Consider the following 14497-nt stretch of genomic DNA (forward strand, 5'->3'; position numbering starts at 1 on the left):
ATGGGAGGGAGAGTAAAGTGGGTAGGAGAGACCCTGAGGAGGTAAAGCCAGTGAGGCCTGGCTCTGGGAGCAGAGGGGTCTCAAAGACAATGCCAGGCTTTGGCTGGGGAATAAAGAAGAAAGAACACATTTGGAAACAAGTAAAATGGGTCCAGTTTGGGAAGTGTGCAAAAGGAAGTGGCTGGGGTTCAGCCATGTGGAAAATGGCAATACTGAATTGGATACATGGTTCAGAGATGTCTGAAATAGGGTTCTGCACCTGAGAATCTGTCCTGAGACCCTCAGGGCATAACCCTGGGAGAGGCTGCAAAGCCCAGCACCTCTAGGGCCCATCAAAATAAGGTAAAGCAGTGATGAGTCCCAGGTGTGAGCTCCCAGGGCTGAGCCACCTGCACGGCTGAACCGAGTTTCGAGAGAAGTTGGCTTTAACCATGCTTCGTGGTGAGCTGTCACAGCTGATTGAGAAGGGACAGCAGCTTTAGAGTCAGACAACACCAAGTTCAAATCTGGCCTCCACCACTTGCTAATGGTGTCACTGGATGAGTGAGTAATGTGCTGCCTGAACCAGCATTTCTTTTGCTGCATTCCGGACTGCGGATACCAATTTTAGTAGGGTTGTTGTGATTAAATGAGGTCACGATTGTTAAATGTCAAGTATAATTCCTGGCACTAAACAAACAGGCACCTGAGAAGTGGCGCTGGCACTATGATCGATCATGATATAACAACGGCTGCCTTCTCCCAATGAAGGGTACCCCAGCACGCTGCGAGGGTCCTACACAGTCCACTCGGAGAGCAGGAGTCGGCAGGAGCATCTTGCTAGAACTCTCTACTCAGTGTCTAGGAGGTGGGGGTGGGTATCTGTCTCTGTGTACCCGTCTCCCTCTCTTCTGTTGCGAGTTCCTTAAGAGATGGGAAATTGAATGTCAGAAGGTGCCCGGTGCGATGGAAGATTCTAAGAACGAAAGCCAGAGTACATTTGGTTCTTGAAGTGTGGGGGTGGTTCCAAGGGGCGGAGCTTCACTAGGGTGCTCCCAAGGTGCAATTTCTCTGCGCCGCCTGTGCTGCTGCCTCGCGTCACCAACACACTCATTCTGTCTTGTCTTCCCCTGACAGCTTTTCTCATAATATCCCACTTTGACCTCATCTAATCCCAACCCCAGTTTATCCTTTTCCACTGCAAATCCTTTCTAATTCCACCCTTGATCCGACCCCCATTTCCCCCTTCTCTCCCAGTGTAAATTCCTAAGGGTGAGGCTTTGTCTGGATCACCGCCTTGGCAGGCAAGAAGGAAGAGGAGGGAAGTCACAGGATGTACAAGCCCCCGAGGCTGTCCTTTTATCAGAAGCGATGGATGGCCAATTTCCAGTAGAAGGTACTGAAGACAGAGAGGCACCAGGACTGACTTGCCTCACCTAGGGCACGTGCGTTCGGGTGTTCAGTGGAGGCCAGAAGCCTGGGGGAGCAGGGCTGATCCGGGACCTGATGCTGCCGTTTGAAAAGTCACTGTGAAATCAGTCGCAGAAGATGACACATAGCCCATACAAAGCCGGAAGCTTTTTCCAGGGGTCCTTCTGCTTTCCCTCACTCCCAAGGTATCAGACCCAGGAGAATCACCCACGAGGTCGCTCCCAAGCAGTGCCTGTGATGGATGGCTGCATCTGGTTTTCCATATAAGTGGAAAATGAACTCCTTCCCTCTCCCAGCTGCAAAGGGGTGAGGATTCTCTCTCCTGCTTTCCCTGCCATTCATTCCTGCTCAGCTGGCTGTGCACCTCTGCAGGACTGGAGGGGGTGAGATGGGGAGGCAGAGCAGAGCTAGTGCACCTGCGATGAATGAGAGGGAGGCCAGGGCCTCTTCCCCTCCCCGGCAGTGAGCTTTCCCTGGGGCAGCTGCTGTTTGGGAGAGAGGCAGCCTCTCCTGCAGGAGAGACCTGAGCCTTGGTGGCAGCTGTGAGGATTTCCAGGTGGCACAGCTGGGCGCACCCTGCCTTCCTCATGCCCCTCGGGAGTCCGAGGACGGGTGCTCACCCTTGGCAGCTGAAGCTCAAATAGCTTTGCATGTGACTGAGAGGAGCGACATGTGGATTCAGAGATGGACAGGATTGGCTAACTACGCACTCTTTGTATTTTTTTAAACATTTATTTATTTATTTGAAAGTCAGAGAGAGAGAGAGAGAGATTGAAAAAGAGAGAGAAAGAGAAAGAATCTTCCATCCACTGTTTCACTCCCCAGATGGCAGCAATGGCCAGAGCTGGCCTGGTCTGAGACACATTTCATTTTCCTGTGCCTGAAAAACCCATGTGAAAATCAAATTTATTTGTTTTAAAGTCATATCACATGTTAAATTCAAATACAATAGAAGTGATACCTGTTGAAAATTCACCTGAACTTGAACTGGGGTCAAGAGGGGATTGAGGGTGGAGTTGAGAGGCTGGTGAGGATGAGGAGGTGAGGGAAGAGCAGAAATGGCCAAAATGTAGTTACCTGGAACTTCGAGGGTGTCACAGGCTACCAACGCCAGTTCTTGAAAGCAGTTCCCATGGTTTTCCAGCTGTAAATCCAGGGAATGAGCTTGGGGATCATGGGTCCTCTTCTACCCTACCCCCAGAGACCAAACCTCAAAACCCAGGCTTCTCTTCCATCCCACCTCCCAGCAGAAATGTCTCTTTCCTCGGAGTCCTATGGAAGGAACTGGAACATTCAGACTTGCCAATTAAAAAGTATAACAACGGGGTGGGAGTTGTCGGCACAGTGTTTAAGATGCCACTTGGGACATCTGCATGCATCCTGGAGTGCCCAAGTTCAAGTCCTGGCTCTGATTCCAATTCCAACCTCCCTTCTAATGCACACCATGGGAGGCACCAGGGATGGCTCAAGTAGCCACACCCCTGCCACCCGTGTGGGAGACCTGGCTTCTGCAGACATTTGGGGGAGTGAACCAGCAGAGGAGAGATCTCTCAAGGTCTCTTTCTGCCTTGCAAATAAATAAAATGAATACCTAAAAATGTTTAAAAATAACAATGATGAACACATTAACTTTTGTTAACAGTTTATTCTGTGCCAAGTACTATGTTAAGTGTTCACTGTATATTTCATGTAATTTTTACAGAAATAATATACAAAGTAGTCATTCCCTACTTTATACATGAGGAAGCTGGATGCACAGAGAGATTAAGTAGCTTGCCCAAGGCAGCACAGCTGGTAAGGCCTAAAGCCAGAATTTAAACTCAAGCAACCTGAACTGGAGCCCATGCTTTTAGCCATGGCATTATTATATGGGGACACCACACATAAAGCAGTTATTGGAGGAAAACAGCACACTGATCTCCTTTATGTAAAAAAGAAGATACACAGGATGAACTTAGGTGAAAAAGACGCAAGGTCAAGAGCAGAAAAAAGTGAAACACAAATATGCATAACTGTGACACAGCCGGTTAAGCCAACACCTCGGACACTGGCATCCCACACTGGAGTGCCCGTTCGAGTCCTGGCTAGTCCACCACTAATCTGGTTTCCTGCTGCTGCATTCTGGAGGCAGCAGATGATGGCTCATGTGCTTGGGCCCTGCCATCCGTATGAGAGACCTGCATGGAGTTCCTGGCTCCCAGGTTCAGACTGGCCCAGTCTGGCTGTTGCAGACATTTGGGGTTATTGAACCAATGGATAGATCTCTCTCTCTCTCTCTCTCTCTCTCTCTCTCTCTTCTCTTTTTCTCTGTCACTCAGATTTCCAAGTAGATGTTGTGGGGTGGGAAGAATATGCATAAATAAAATGAAGAACAAAACTAGCTTGGTCTATGGAAAAAATAAAAACAATAAAAAGGGATTTTTACACAAAACACCACTGTCTCAATGAAAACAAGAAGAGAAACACAAATGAATAAGATTAGAAATAAGAACATAAGTAGATTAACATTTGAAAAAATACTATTTGAATACATATAGATACAAGTAATAATAATGAATATAATGAAATGAGTGCTTTCTTATAAAAATATAAATCACTACGACAGATCAAATAACTGAAAAATAAATACAAAAAGTTACCTCCCTCCAAAAAAACCTGGTGAGTTTATGGAAATTTTCCACACTTTCAAAGAACAAAAAATACTCTTCTTACCTTATATATACTTTTTAAAAAAGATTGATTTATTTATTTGAGAGGCAGAATTACAGAGAATTACAGAGAGAGGGAGAGAGGTCTTCCATCTGCTGTTTCACTCCTCAAATGGCTGCAATGGCCAGAGCTGGGTCGATTTAAAACCAGAAGCTTCTTTGCGGGTCTCCCACATGGGTGCGGGGGACCAAGCACTTGGGCCATCCTCTACTGCCTTCCCAGGCCACAGCAGAGAGCTGGATCAGAAGTGGAGCAGCTGGGACAGGAAGCAGTGCCCATGTTGGATGCTGGCACCGTAGGCAGAGGCTGAACCTACTAGGCCACAGTGCTGCCCCCTTTTATACACTTTTAAGTATATGAATATATGTGTGTGAAATGCATGTCTCTGACTCATTTACAGAGAGAAAATGATTGATTTAAAATCTAAGTAGAAAAAAAACCATTTAGGCCAATCTCCTTTATGAATCTAAATATTAAGAGTTTGTTCCAGGTGCCAGCGCTGTGGCATAGTGGGTAAAGCAGCCGCCTGCAGTGCCAGCATCCCATATGGGTGCCAGTTCAAATTCTGGCTGCTCCACTTCCAATCCAACTCTCTACTATGGCCTGGGAAAGCAATAGAAAATGGCCCAAGTGCTTGGTTTCCAGCACTCCTGTGGGAGACCTGGAAGAAGCTCCTGGCTCCTGGCTTCAGATCGGCACAACTCCGGTCATTGCGACCAACTGGGGAGTTGATGGAAGATGATGGGAGAGGATGGAAGATCTCTCTCTCTCTCTCTCTCTCTCTGCCTCTTCTCTCTCTGTGTAACTGACTTCCAAATAAATAAATAAATCCTTTTTTTAAAAAAGATTTTATTTCAGCAAAAGGAAAGGAAAACATCTTATATATACTATTTACTATGTTTTATAGAGACTTAAAACTAGTACATGGAAGAAAAGATAGCAGCTTATCACATTAATAGGAAAACTGTAATCTATATAGTTATATCTATATATTCATGTTAGACATATGAATATATTTATAGTAAATTATATATACATATATATATATACATATATATATGTATACATATATATGTATATATATATGTATATATATACATATATATATGTATATATGTGTATATATATGTATATATATGTATATATATGTATGTATGTATATATGTATATATACATATATGTATATATGTATATATGTATATATACATATATGTATATATGTATATATGTATGTATATATATATGTATATATATGTATATATATATGTATGTATATATATGTATATATATATGTATATATATATGTATATATATATATGTATATATATATATAGAAAATTATGCAAAGACTGTGGTAGTAGGTATCTAGAGTCCAACAACAGATGAATTCAAGACTCAGGTACAGGGACCAGCCCTATGGCATAGTGGGTAAAGCCACCACCTGCAGTGCCAGCATCTCATACGGGCACTGGTTCAAGTCCCGGCTGCTCCAATTCCTATCCAGCTCTCTGCTGTGGCCTGGGAAAGCAGTAGAAGATGGCCCAAGTCCTTGGGTTCCTGTATCCATGTGGGAGACCCAAAAGAAGCTCCTGGCTCCTGGCTTCAGATCGGCTCAGCTCGGGCCACTGCGGTCATTTGGGGAGTGAACCAACAGGTGGACGATTCTCTCTCTCTTTCTCTCTCTCTCTCTCTCTTCCTTTCTGTAACTCTGACTTTCAAATAAAATAAAATAAAGCTTTAAAAAAAGAAGAAGAAGAAACAAACCCTGGATTTCTGAAGTCAGAATCTGTTGTTCCAGGAGTGTTGCCAGTAGCTATCCAAGAAGGAAAACCGTTGTATATAAATATAAAAAAGAAATAAACAAAATTATCTATTTTGCAGAAGGCATAATTGCTAACCTAGTAGTATAAGAAATCAGCTATAATTTATGAGAAATAATGACCTCAGCTACAGTATTTTTTATATTTTATTTTATTTTATGAACATAAATTTCCAAAGTACAGCTTATGGATTACAATAGCTTCCCCCCCACCATAACTTCCCTCCCACCCACAACACTCCCCTCTCCCACTCCCTCTCCCCTTCCATTCACAGCAAGATTAATTTTCAATTATCTTTATATACAGAAGATCAATTTATCATATATTAAGTAAAGATTTCAACAGTTTGCACCCACACAGAAACACAAAGTGTAAAATACTATTTGAGTACTAGTTATAGCATTAATTAAACACCTAAGAGTAATTGTGTATTAATTACAGAGTTCAACCAATAGTTTTAAGTAGAACATAAAAAATACTAAAAGGGTAAAGTATTAAGTTCTTTTTTTTGTTTGTTATATAGTTTTTTTTATGTAATAAATGTGAATTTACAAAGTGCAACTTGTGTATTGTTGTGGCTCCCCCCTAACCTCCCTCCCTCCCGTGGCCCTCCCCTCTCCCACTCCCTCTCCCATCCCACCCTTCATCGAGTTTCATTTTCAATTACCTTCATATACTGAAGATCAACTTAGTATATACTAAGCAAGGATTTCAACAGGCTGCACTCACACAACCGAACCAGGTATAGGGTATTGTTCAACTAGTAGTGTTGTTTTTTAAGTCTCATAGTAGAACACATTAAGGACAAAGATCCTACATGGGGAGCATGTATCCAGTGACTCCCGTTGTTGATTTAGCAATTGGCACTCTTACTTATGACGTCAGCAATCACCCGAGACTCTTGCTATGAGCTGTCTAGGCTATGGAAGCCCCTTGAGTTCACTGACTCTGAACTTGTTTAGTCAAGGCCGTATCACAGTGGAGGTTCCTTCCTCCCTTCAGAGAAAGGTGCCTCTCTCCTTGATGGCCTGTTCCTTCTGCTGGGGTCTTGTTCACCAGGATCTTTCATTTAGATTGTTTTTTGCCACCGTGTAATGGCTTTCCATGCCTTTGAGACTCCCATGGACCTTTTAGCCAGATCCGAATGTCCCAAGGGTTGATTCTGAGGCAGGAGTGCTGCCATTCTATGAGTCTGCTGTGTGTCCTGTTTCCCCCGCAGGATCATTCTCTCCCTTTTAATTCTATCCTTCATTATTTGCTTACACTGGTCTTATTTGTGAAATCTCATTGACACATACCCTACCTTTTTGATTGGTTTTGTATTTATACTTATCACTTTACCAAGTGCGTTGGCATTGTACCTGCCTCCTTGGTAAGATTGAGCTGAAATCCCCTGGCACATTTCTAGTTCCACCATTGGAGGTAAGTCCAAGTGAGCATGTGCCAACCTATATATCTCCTCCCTCTCTTATTCCCACTCCTATGTTTAACAGAGATCACTTTTCTGTTAATTTTAAACGCCTAAGAATTATTGTGCATTGATTACAGAGTTCAACCAGTGGTCTTATGTAGAAAAAACAGAGTAACAACAACAACAAAAATACTAAAAGGAATAAAATAGTAAGTTGTTCCTCAACAGTCTAGACAAGGGCTGATCATGTCATTGTCTCTCATAGTGTCCATTTCACTTCAATGGGTATCATTTTAGATGCTCGTTTAGTTGCCATCGATCAGGGAGAACATATGATATTTGTCCCTTTTGGACTGGCTTATTTCACTCAGCATGATGTTTTCTAGCTTCCTCCATTTTGTTGTAAATGCCCGAATTTCATTGTTTTTTACTGCTTTATAGTGTTCCATAGAGTACATATCCCATAGTTTCTTTATCCAGTCATCCGTTGATGGACATTTAGGTTGATTCCATGTCTTAGCTATTGTGAATTGAGCTGCAACAAATATTGAGGTGCAAATGGCTCTTTTTTTCTCCCCTTTAATTCCATTTGGGTAAATTCCAAGGAGTGGGATGGCTGGGTCCTGTGGTAGTGCTATATTCAGGTTTCTGAGGACTCTCCAGACTGTCTTCCATAGTGGCTTTACCAGTTTGCATTCCCACCAACAGTGGATTAGTGTCCCTTTTTCCCCACATCCTCGCCAGCATCTGTTGTTGGTTGATTTCTGTATGTAAGCCAATCTAACCGGAGGGAGGTGAAACCTCATTGTGGTTTTGATCTGCATTTCCCTGATGGCTAGGGATCCTGAGCATTTTTTCATGTGCCTGTTGGCCATTTGGATTTCCTCTTTTGAAAAATGTCTGTTAAGGTCCTTGGCCCATTTTTTTATTGGGTTGTTTGTTTTGATTTTGTGGTGTTTTTTGATCATTGTGTAGATTCTAGTTGTTAATCCTTTATCTGTTGTGTTCTTTGCGAATAACGTCTCTCATTCTGTTGGTTGTCTCTTCACTTTCCTGACTGTTTCCTTTGCTGTAAAGAAACTCTTCAATTTGAGGTAATCCCATTTGTTTATTTTATCTTTGATTACTCGTGCCTCTGGGGTCTTCTCCAGGAATTCTTCGCCTGTTCCAATATCTTGAAGGGTTTCCCCTATGCTCTCAATTAGTTTCATGGTGTCGTGGTGCATCTCTGGTTGTTTGATCCATGTTGAGTGGATTTTTGTATAAGGTGTAAGGTAGGGGTCTTGCTTCATACTTCGACATGTGGACATCCAGTTTTCCCAGCACCATTTGTTGAAGAGGCTGTCCTTGTTCCAGGGGTTGGTTTTAGGTCCTTTGTCGAATATGAGTTGGTTATAGATGTTTGGATTGATCTCCGGTGTTTCTATTCTGTTCCATTGGTCTATCCATCTGTTTTTGTACCAGTACCAGGCTGTTTTGATTATAACTGCCCTGTAGTATGTCTTGAAGTCTGGAATTGTGATGCCTCCGGCCTTGCTTTTATTGTAAAGGATTGCTTTAGCTATTCTCGGTCTCCTGTTTCTCCATATGAATTTCAGCATCGTTTTTTCTAGGTCTTTGAAGAATGACTTTGGTATTTTGATTGGTATTGCATTGAATGTATAAATTGCTTTTGGGAGAATGGACATTTTGATGACATTGATTCTTCCAATTCATGAGCATGGCAGGTTTTTCCATTTTTTTGTGTCATCTTCTATTTCTTTCTTTAGTGTTTTGTAATTTTCATCATAGAGATCTTTGGCATCCTTGGTTAAATTTATTCCAAGGTACTTTATTGTTTTTGTGGCTATCGTGAATGGAATTGATCTTAGAAGTTCTTCCTCGGCCCTGGCATTATCTGTGTATACAAAGGCTGTTGATTTCTGAGCGTTGACTTTGTATCCTGCTACTTTACCAAACTCTTCTATGAGTTCCAATAGTCTCTTATAGGAGTTTATCAGGTCCGCTATATATAGTATCATGTCATCTGCAAGTAGGGATAGTTTAACTTCCTCCTTTCCCATTTGTATCCCTTTAATTTCTTTTTCTTGCCTGATGGCCCTGGCTAACACTTCTAGGACTATATTGAATAGCAATGGTGAGAGTGGGCATCCCTGTCTGGTGCCAGTTTTCAATGGAAATGCCTCCAACTTTTCCCCATTCAATATGATGCTGGCCATTGGTTTATCATAGACTGCCTTAATTGTGTTGAGGAATGTTCCTTCTAACCCCAATTTGCTTAGGGTTTTCATCATGAAAGGGTGTTGTATTTTGTCAAATGCTTTCTCTGCATCTATTGAGATAATCATATGATTTTTGTTTCTCAATTTATTAATGTGATGTATTACATTGATTGACTTTTGAATATTGAACCATCCCTGCATACCAGGGATAAATCCCACTTGGTCTGGGTGAATGATCTTTCTGATGTGCAGTTGGATTCAGTTTACCAGAATTTTATTGAGTATTTTTGCATCTATGTTCATCAGGGAGATAGGTCTGTAGTTTTCTTTCTCTGTTGTGTCTTTTCCGGGCTTAGGAATTTAGGTGATATTGGCTTCGTAGAAAGATTTTGGGAGGATTCCCTCCCTTCCAATTATTTTGAATAACTTGAGAAGAATGGGGGTTAGTTGTTCTCTAAATGTCTGGCAAAATTCGGTGGTGAAGCCATCCGGTCCTGGGCTCTTCTTTTTCGGTAGTGCGTTTATTACTGATTCAATTTCTTCCATGGTTATGGGTCTGTTTAGATTTTCTATATCTTCACGGCTCAGTTTAGGAAGGTTGTATGTGTCCAGGAATCTATCCATTTCTTCCAGGTTCCCCAATTTGTTAGCATACATCTCTTTGTAGTGGTTTCTGATGATTCTTTTTATTTCTGTTGTTACATTTCCATTACTATCTTTGATTTTACAGATTTGGGTCTTCTCTCTCCTTTTTTTGGTTAGTTGGTCCAGTGGTGTGTTGATTTTGTTTATTTTTTCAAAGAACCAGCTCCTGGTTTTGTTAATCTTTTGTATTGTTTATTTTTGGTTTCAATTCTGTTTATTTCTTCTCTGATCTTCAGTATTTCTTTCCTCCTTCTAGATTTGGGCTTGATTTGCTGCTGTTTTTCTAAATCCTTGAGGTGCATGGAGAGTTCATTTGTTTGGTTCCTTTCCAGCTTCTTGATGTAGGCACCAATTGCTATAAACTTTCTTCTTAGCACTGCTTTTGCTGTGTCCCACAGGTTTTGATAGGTTGTGTTATCATTTTCATTTGTTTCTAGAAATCTTTTGATTTCTCTTTTAATTTCTTCGATGACTCACTGTTCGTTTAGGATCATGTTGTCCATTCTCCATATATTTGCATATGGTGTAGAGATTCTTGGGTTGTTGATTTCGAGTTTCACTGTGCTGTGGTCTGAGAAGCTGCATGGTATAGTTTCAATTTTTTTGAATTTGTTGAGGCTCCCTTTATGGCCTAGTATATGGTCAATCCTAGAGAACGTTCCATGTACTGGGGAGAAATATGTGAACTCTTTGGCTGTGGGGTGGAAGGTTCTGAAGATATCCATTAGGTCTATTTGGTCTATAGTGTCAATTAACTCTGTTGTTTCCTTGTTGAATTTCTGACTGGTTGATCTGTCCGTTGGTGAGAGTGGAGTGTTGAAGTCCCCTGTTACTATTGTATTTTAATCTATATCTCCCTTTAAATCCTTTAGCAATTCTTTCAGGTAGCCAGGCGCCCTGTAATTAGGTGCATATACATTTATAATAGTAATGTCTCCCTGTTGGATAGATCCTTTAATCATTATATAGTGCCCTTCTCTGTCTATTTTAATAGTTTTTATGTTAAAGTCTATTTTGTCTGATAACAGGATGGCCACACCAGCTCTTTTTTGATTTCTGTTAGCTTGGAGTATCTTTTTCCATCCTTTCACTTTCAGTCTGCGTGCATCTTTGCTGATAAGGTGTGTCTCCTGAAGGCAACATATAGATAGATTCTCTTTCTTGATCCAATCAGCTAGTCTATGTCTTTTGGTAGTAGAATTAAGACCATTCACATTCAGTGTGATTACTGTTAAGTACTGTCTTTTCCCATTCATGTTTCCTAAATGAGCTGTTTATGTATTTTGAACTTTGTAGGTTACTCTACATTCGCTTTTTTTTGTAGTGAAGTTCTTGTTTTTGTATTTCTGTGTGCAGCACGTCTTTGAGCAAGTGTTGTAGGGTTGGATGCGTGGATACAAATTCTTTCAGTTTCTGTTTGTCTTGGAAGATCTTTATTTCCCCTTCATTCATAAATGATAGCTTTGCAGGGTATAGTATTCTAGGTTGGCATTGTTTGTCTTTTAAAACTTGAAATATATCATGCCATTGTCTCCTTGCATGTAGTGTTTGCGATGAGAAGTCTGGGGTGAGTCTGATTAACTTACCCCTGAATGTGATTTGTCGTTTTTCTCTGGCACATTTTAGGATTTGTTCTTTGTGTGTCACTGAGCTGAGTGTTGCCACAATGTGTCACAGTGAATTTCTCTTCTGGTCTACCCTGTTCGGAGTCCTGGCTATCTGTTGAATTTGCCTGTTATTATCCAGCTGCCTTTGTTTCAAGTTTTCTGACATTATTTCATTGAAAACACCTTCCAATCCATTCTCTCTTTCCACCCCCTCAGGGACTCCTATTATCTGAATATTACACCGTTTGATTGAATCTTGTAGGTCTCCGACCATATTTTTTAATTTTTTAATTTCTTCTTCCTGCGTTTGAACTGACTGTATTATTTCTGGAAGTTTGTCTTCGAATTCTGATATTCGGTCTTCTATTTCATCTGTTCGATTTCTGAGGGATTCCACCGTGTTTTTATATGGTCAATTGAGTTTTTCATTTCCAGTATTTCATTCTGGCTTCTCTTTAGGATCTCTAATCCTTGGGCTTGTTTTTTGTTCAGCTCTCGACACTGTTTCTCATTATTTCTAAGTATTCTGATTATTAATTTTCTGAATTCTTTTTCTGGCATAGTTTCAAATTCTTCTTCTTCTTCAGCCTCTGTTATGGTTGGTTTAGCCTGCTCCATTGGCGAGTTTATATGTTCTTCTATATTCTTATTGTGGGTTTTTGTTTTGTTTTTTTGGCATTCTGTCTGGGTGGTTTTTCAGATTGATTTCCCTCTGCTATGGGCTGCTGTGAGTCTGTACCAATATCCAGTGTAAGCAGGCTGCTCTGCCTTCTAGAGTTTGTTTGTTTATTTTTTACTTACTTATTTATTTATTTTTTGTAACTTGAGTGGACTGGTGTCAGGGCTTTGAGTGCCAATCTCCGCCCCTTGGGGGGCTGGTTTCCTTGTTCCTATGTTCGCCCTTACATGTCTGTGCCTGGGGTTTGTTGGTCAGCCACTCTCTTTCACTGCACCTCCTCGGCTTCCAGCACTGGTGCGTACACACTCCTGCTGGTGTCCTGCTCCTCAGGCGTCCGTGTCCTCCTCGCAGGTCCACCCTGTCTCCCCTGTTTCGGAAGAGCTTCCCTTTCCCCGAAACTACAAATTCTCACCCCTCTTTGAACCTTCCCTTCCCGGACCATCGGTGTGCTCCCTCCCTATTCTACCATCTTGGAACCTTCTCTCAGCTACAGTATTGATTGTAAAGCCCTCCCCCAAGTTGTAAACATGTGTAATAATGTATTGTGTATCTTGTATTCATGTACTGTTTCATGCACATGTATATAAGTAAGTTCATATATTGGCCTGTAATGGGGAAAACAATACAAAAATATTCTATTGTTGCTATTGTAATAAAAATAAGATTAAAAACTTGGGGATTGACTTCACTTGTGGCAAAGTTTATTTGGCAAAAATAGAAAGTTGTTAATAAATCAAGTCCTATACCTAATTAGAAAAGTAAACAGCATAATCTTTCCTGGATGCTATGATTGAACACAGTTTGGCTGTCCATGTCATATAGACATTGAAAGCTTAAATCCTACAGTCTGGTGTCACTGGTGCTAGGAGGATGGAAACTCTGTCCAATAGAGAAGGCCCTCGGGTCATTGGGGTGTGCATTTAGAAGGGTTATGTAAGCCCAAGTTGGCCCAGCTGTTTTCTGTCTCTCTGCTTCTTGGATTGTCATGTGATCCATCCTCTGCCCAGGCTCTGCCTCCCCAGCCACCACACTCACCAGGCCCCCAGTCCATGGGGCCACCCAATCTCGGACTATGACTCTCCACAGCCAGAAGCCAAAACAAAGCTCTTTCTGTTGTAAGTAGTTTCTCTTAGGTATTTAGATAAAGTGATGAGAAGCTGACTAATTATAACCTCAGGAAGGTTTACCAATTAAAACCTCAGGAAGTTAATGTCAAATATGACACAAAATAAGATTGCAATTCAGCTGGTATAATTACAAGATAAAGGCCAAAGACTATTCATTTTACGAGACATAATAATTACTCACTCACCCTAGTGTTCCTGTACTAAATTTTAAAATGTTACAAAATGATAATTTTAAAAAGCAATGGAACATTAAATTAAAAACAGAATAAAAGTTTTTAAAGTAAGAAGACAATACAAATTTAACAAATTAAGCTCTAAAGGTTTAACATTTGGCAAATCAGAAGTAGTGTAAGTGAGGAAAAGCAATATTAAATGATATTAAGAGAATCATACATACTGGTATAAAGATGTATTTACACCTAGATAAACAACACAAGAATACTTCCAAAATTCATGGAAACATGGAATTAAAGATGTTCATTTTGATGAAAAAATATTGAAAGCCAGAATAATGCTTTGATAATATGCATTTTCCATGAACTTCAAAAAATTTCTTTACTTATTTGAAGGGTGGAATGAGAGAGAAAAAGATCTTCCATCTACTGGTTCATTCTCCAAATGCCTGCAACAGCCAGGGTTAGGCCAGGCTGAAGTCAGGAGCCAGGAACTCCATCTGGGTCTCCCATGTAGGTTGCAGAGGCCCAAGTACTTGAGCCAAATCTGCTGCCTTCCAGGCTCATTACCAAGGAACTGGTAGCGGAGACTTGAATTGGCCCACGGATATGGAATGCAGTGCCTCAACCCACTGTGTCACAATGCTGGCCCCTCCATGAACGTTCAGTTCATATGCATGTATTTCAATGTTTT

This window comes from Oryctolagus cuniculus, chromosome 4, assembly GCF_051225735.1.
Source record: "Oryctolagus cuniculus isolate XC-2025 breed Fujian yellow rabbit chromosome 4, ASM5122573v1, whole genome shotgun sequence".
Lineage (NCBI taxonomy): Eukaryota > Metazoa > Chordata > Mammalia > Lagomorpha > Leporidae > Oryctolagus > Oryctolagus cuniculus.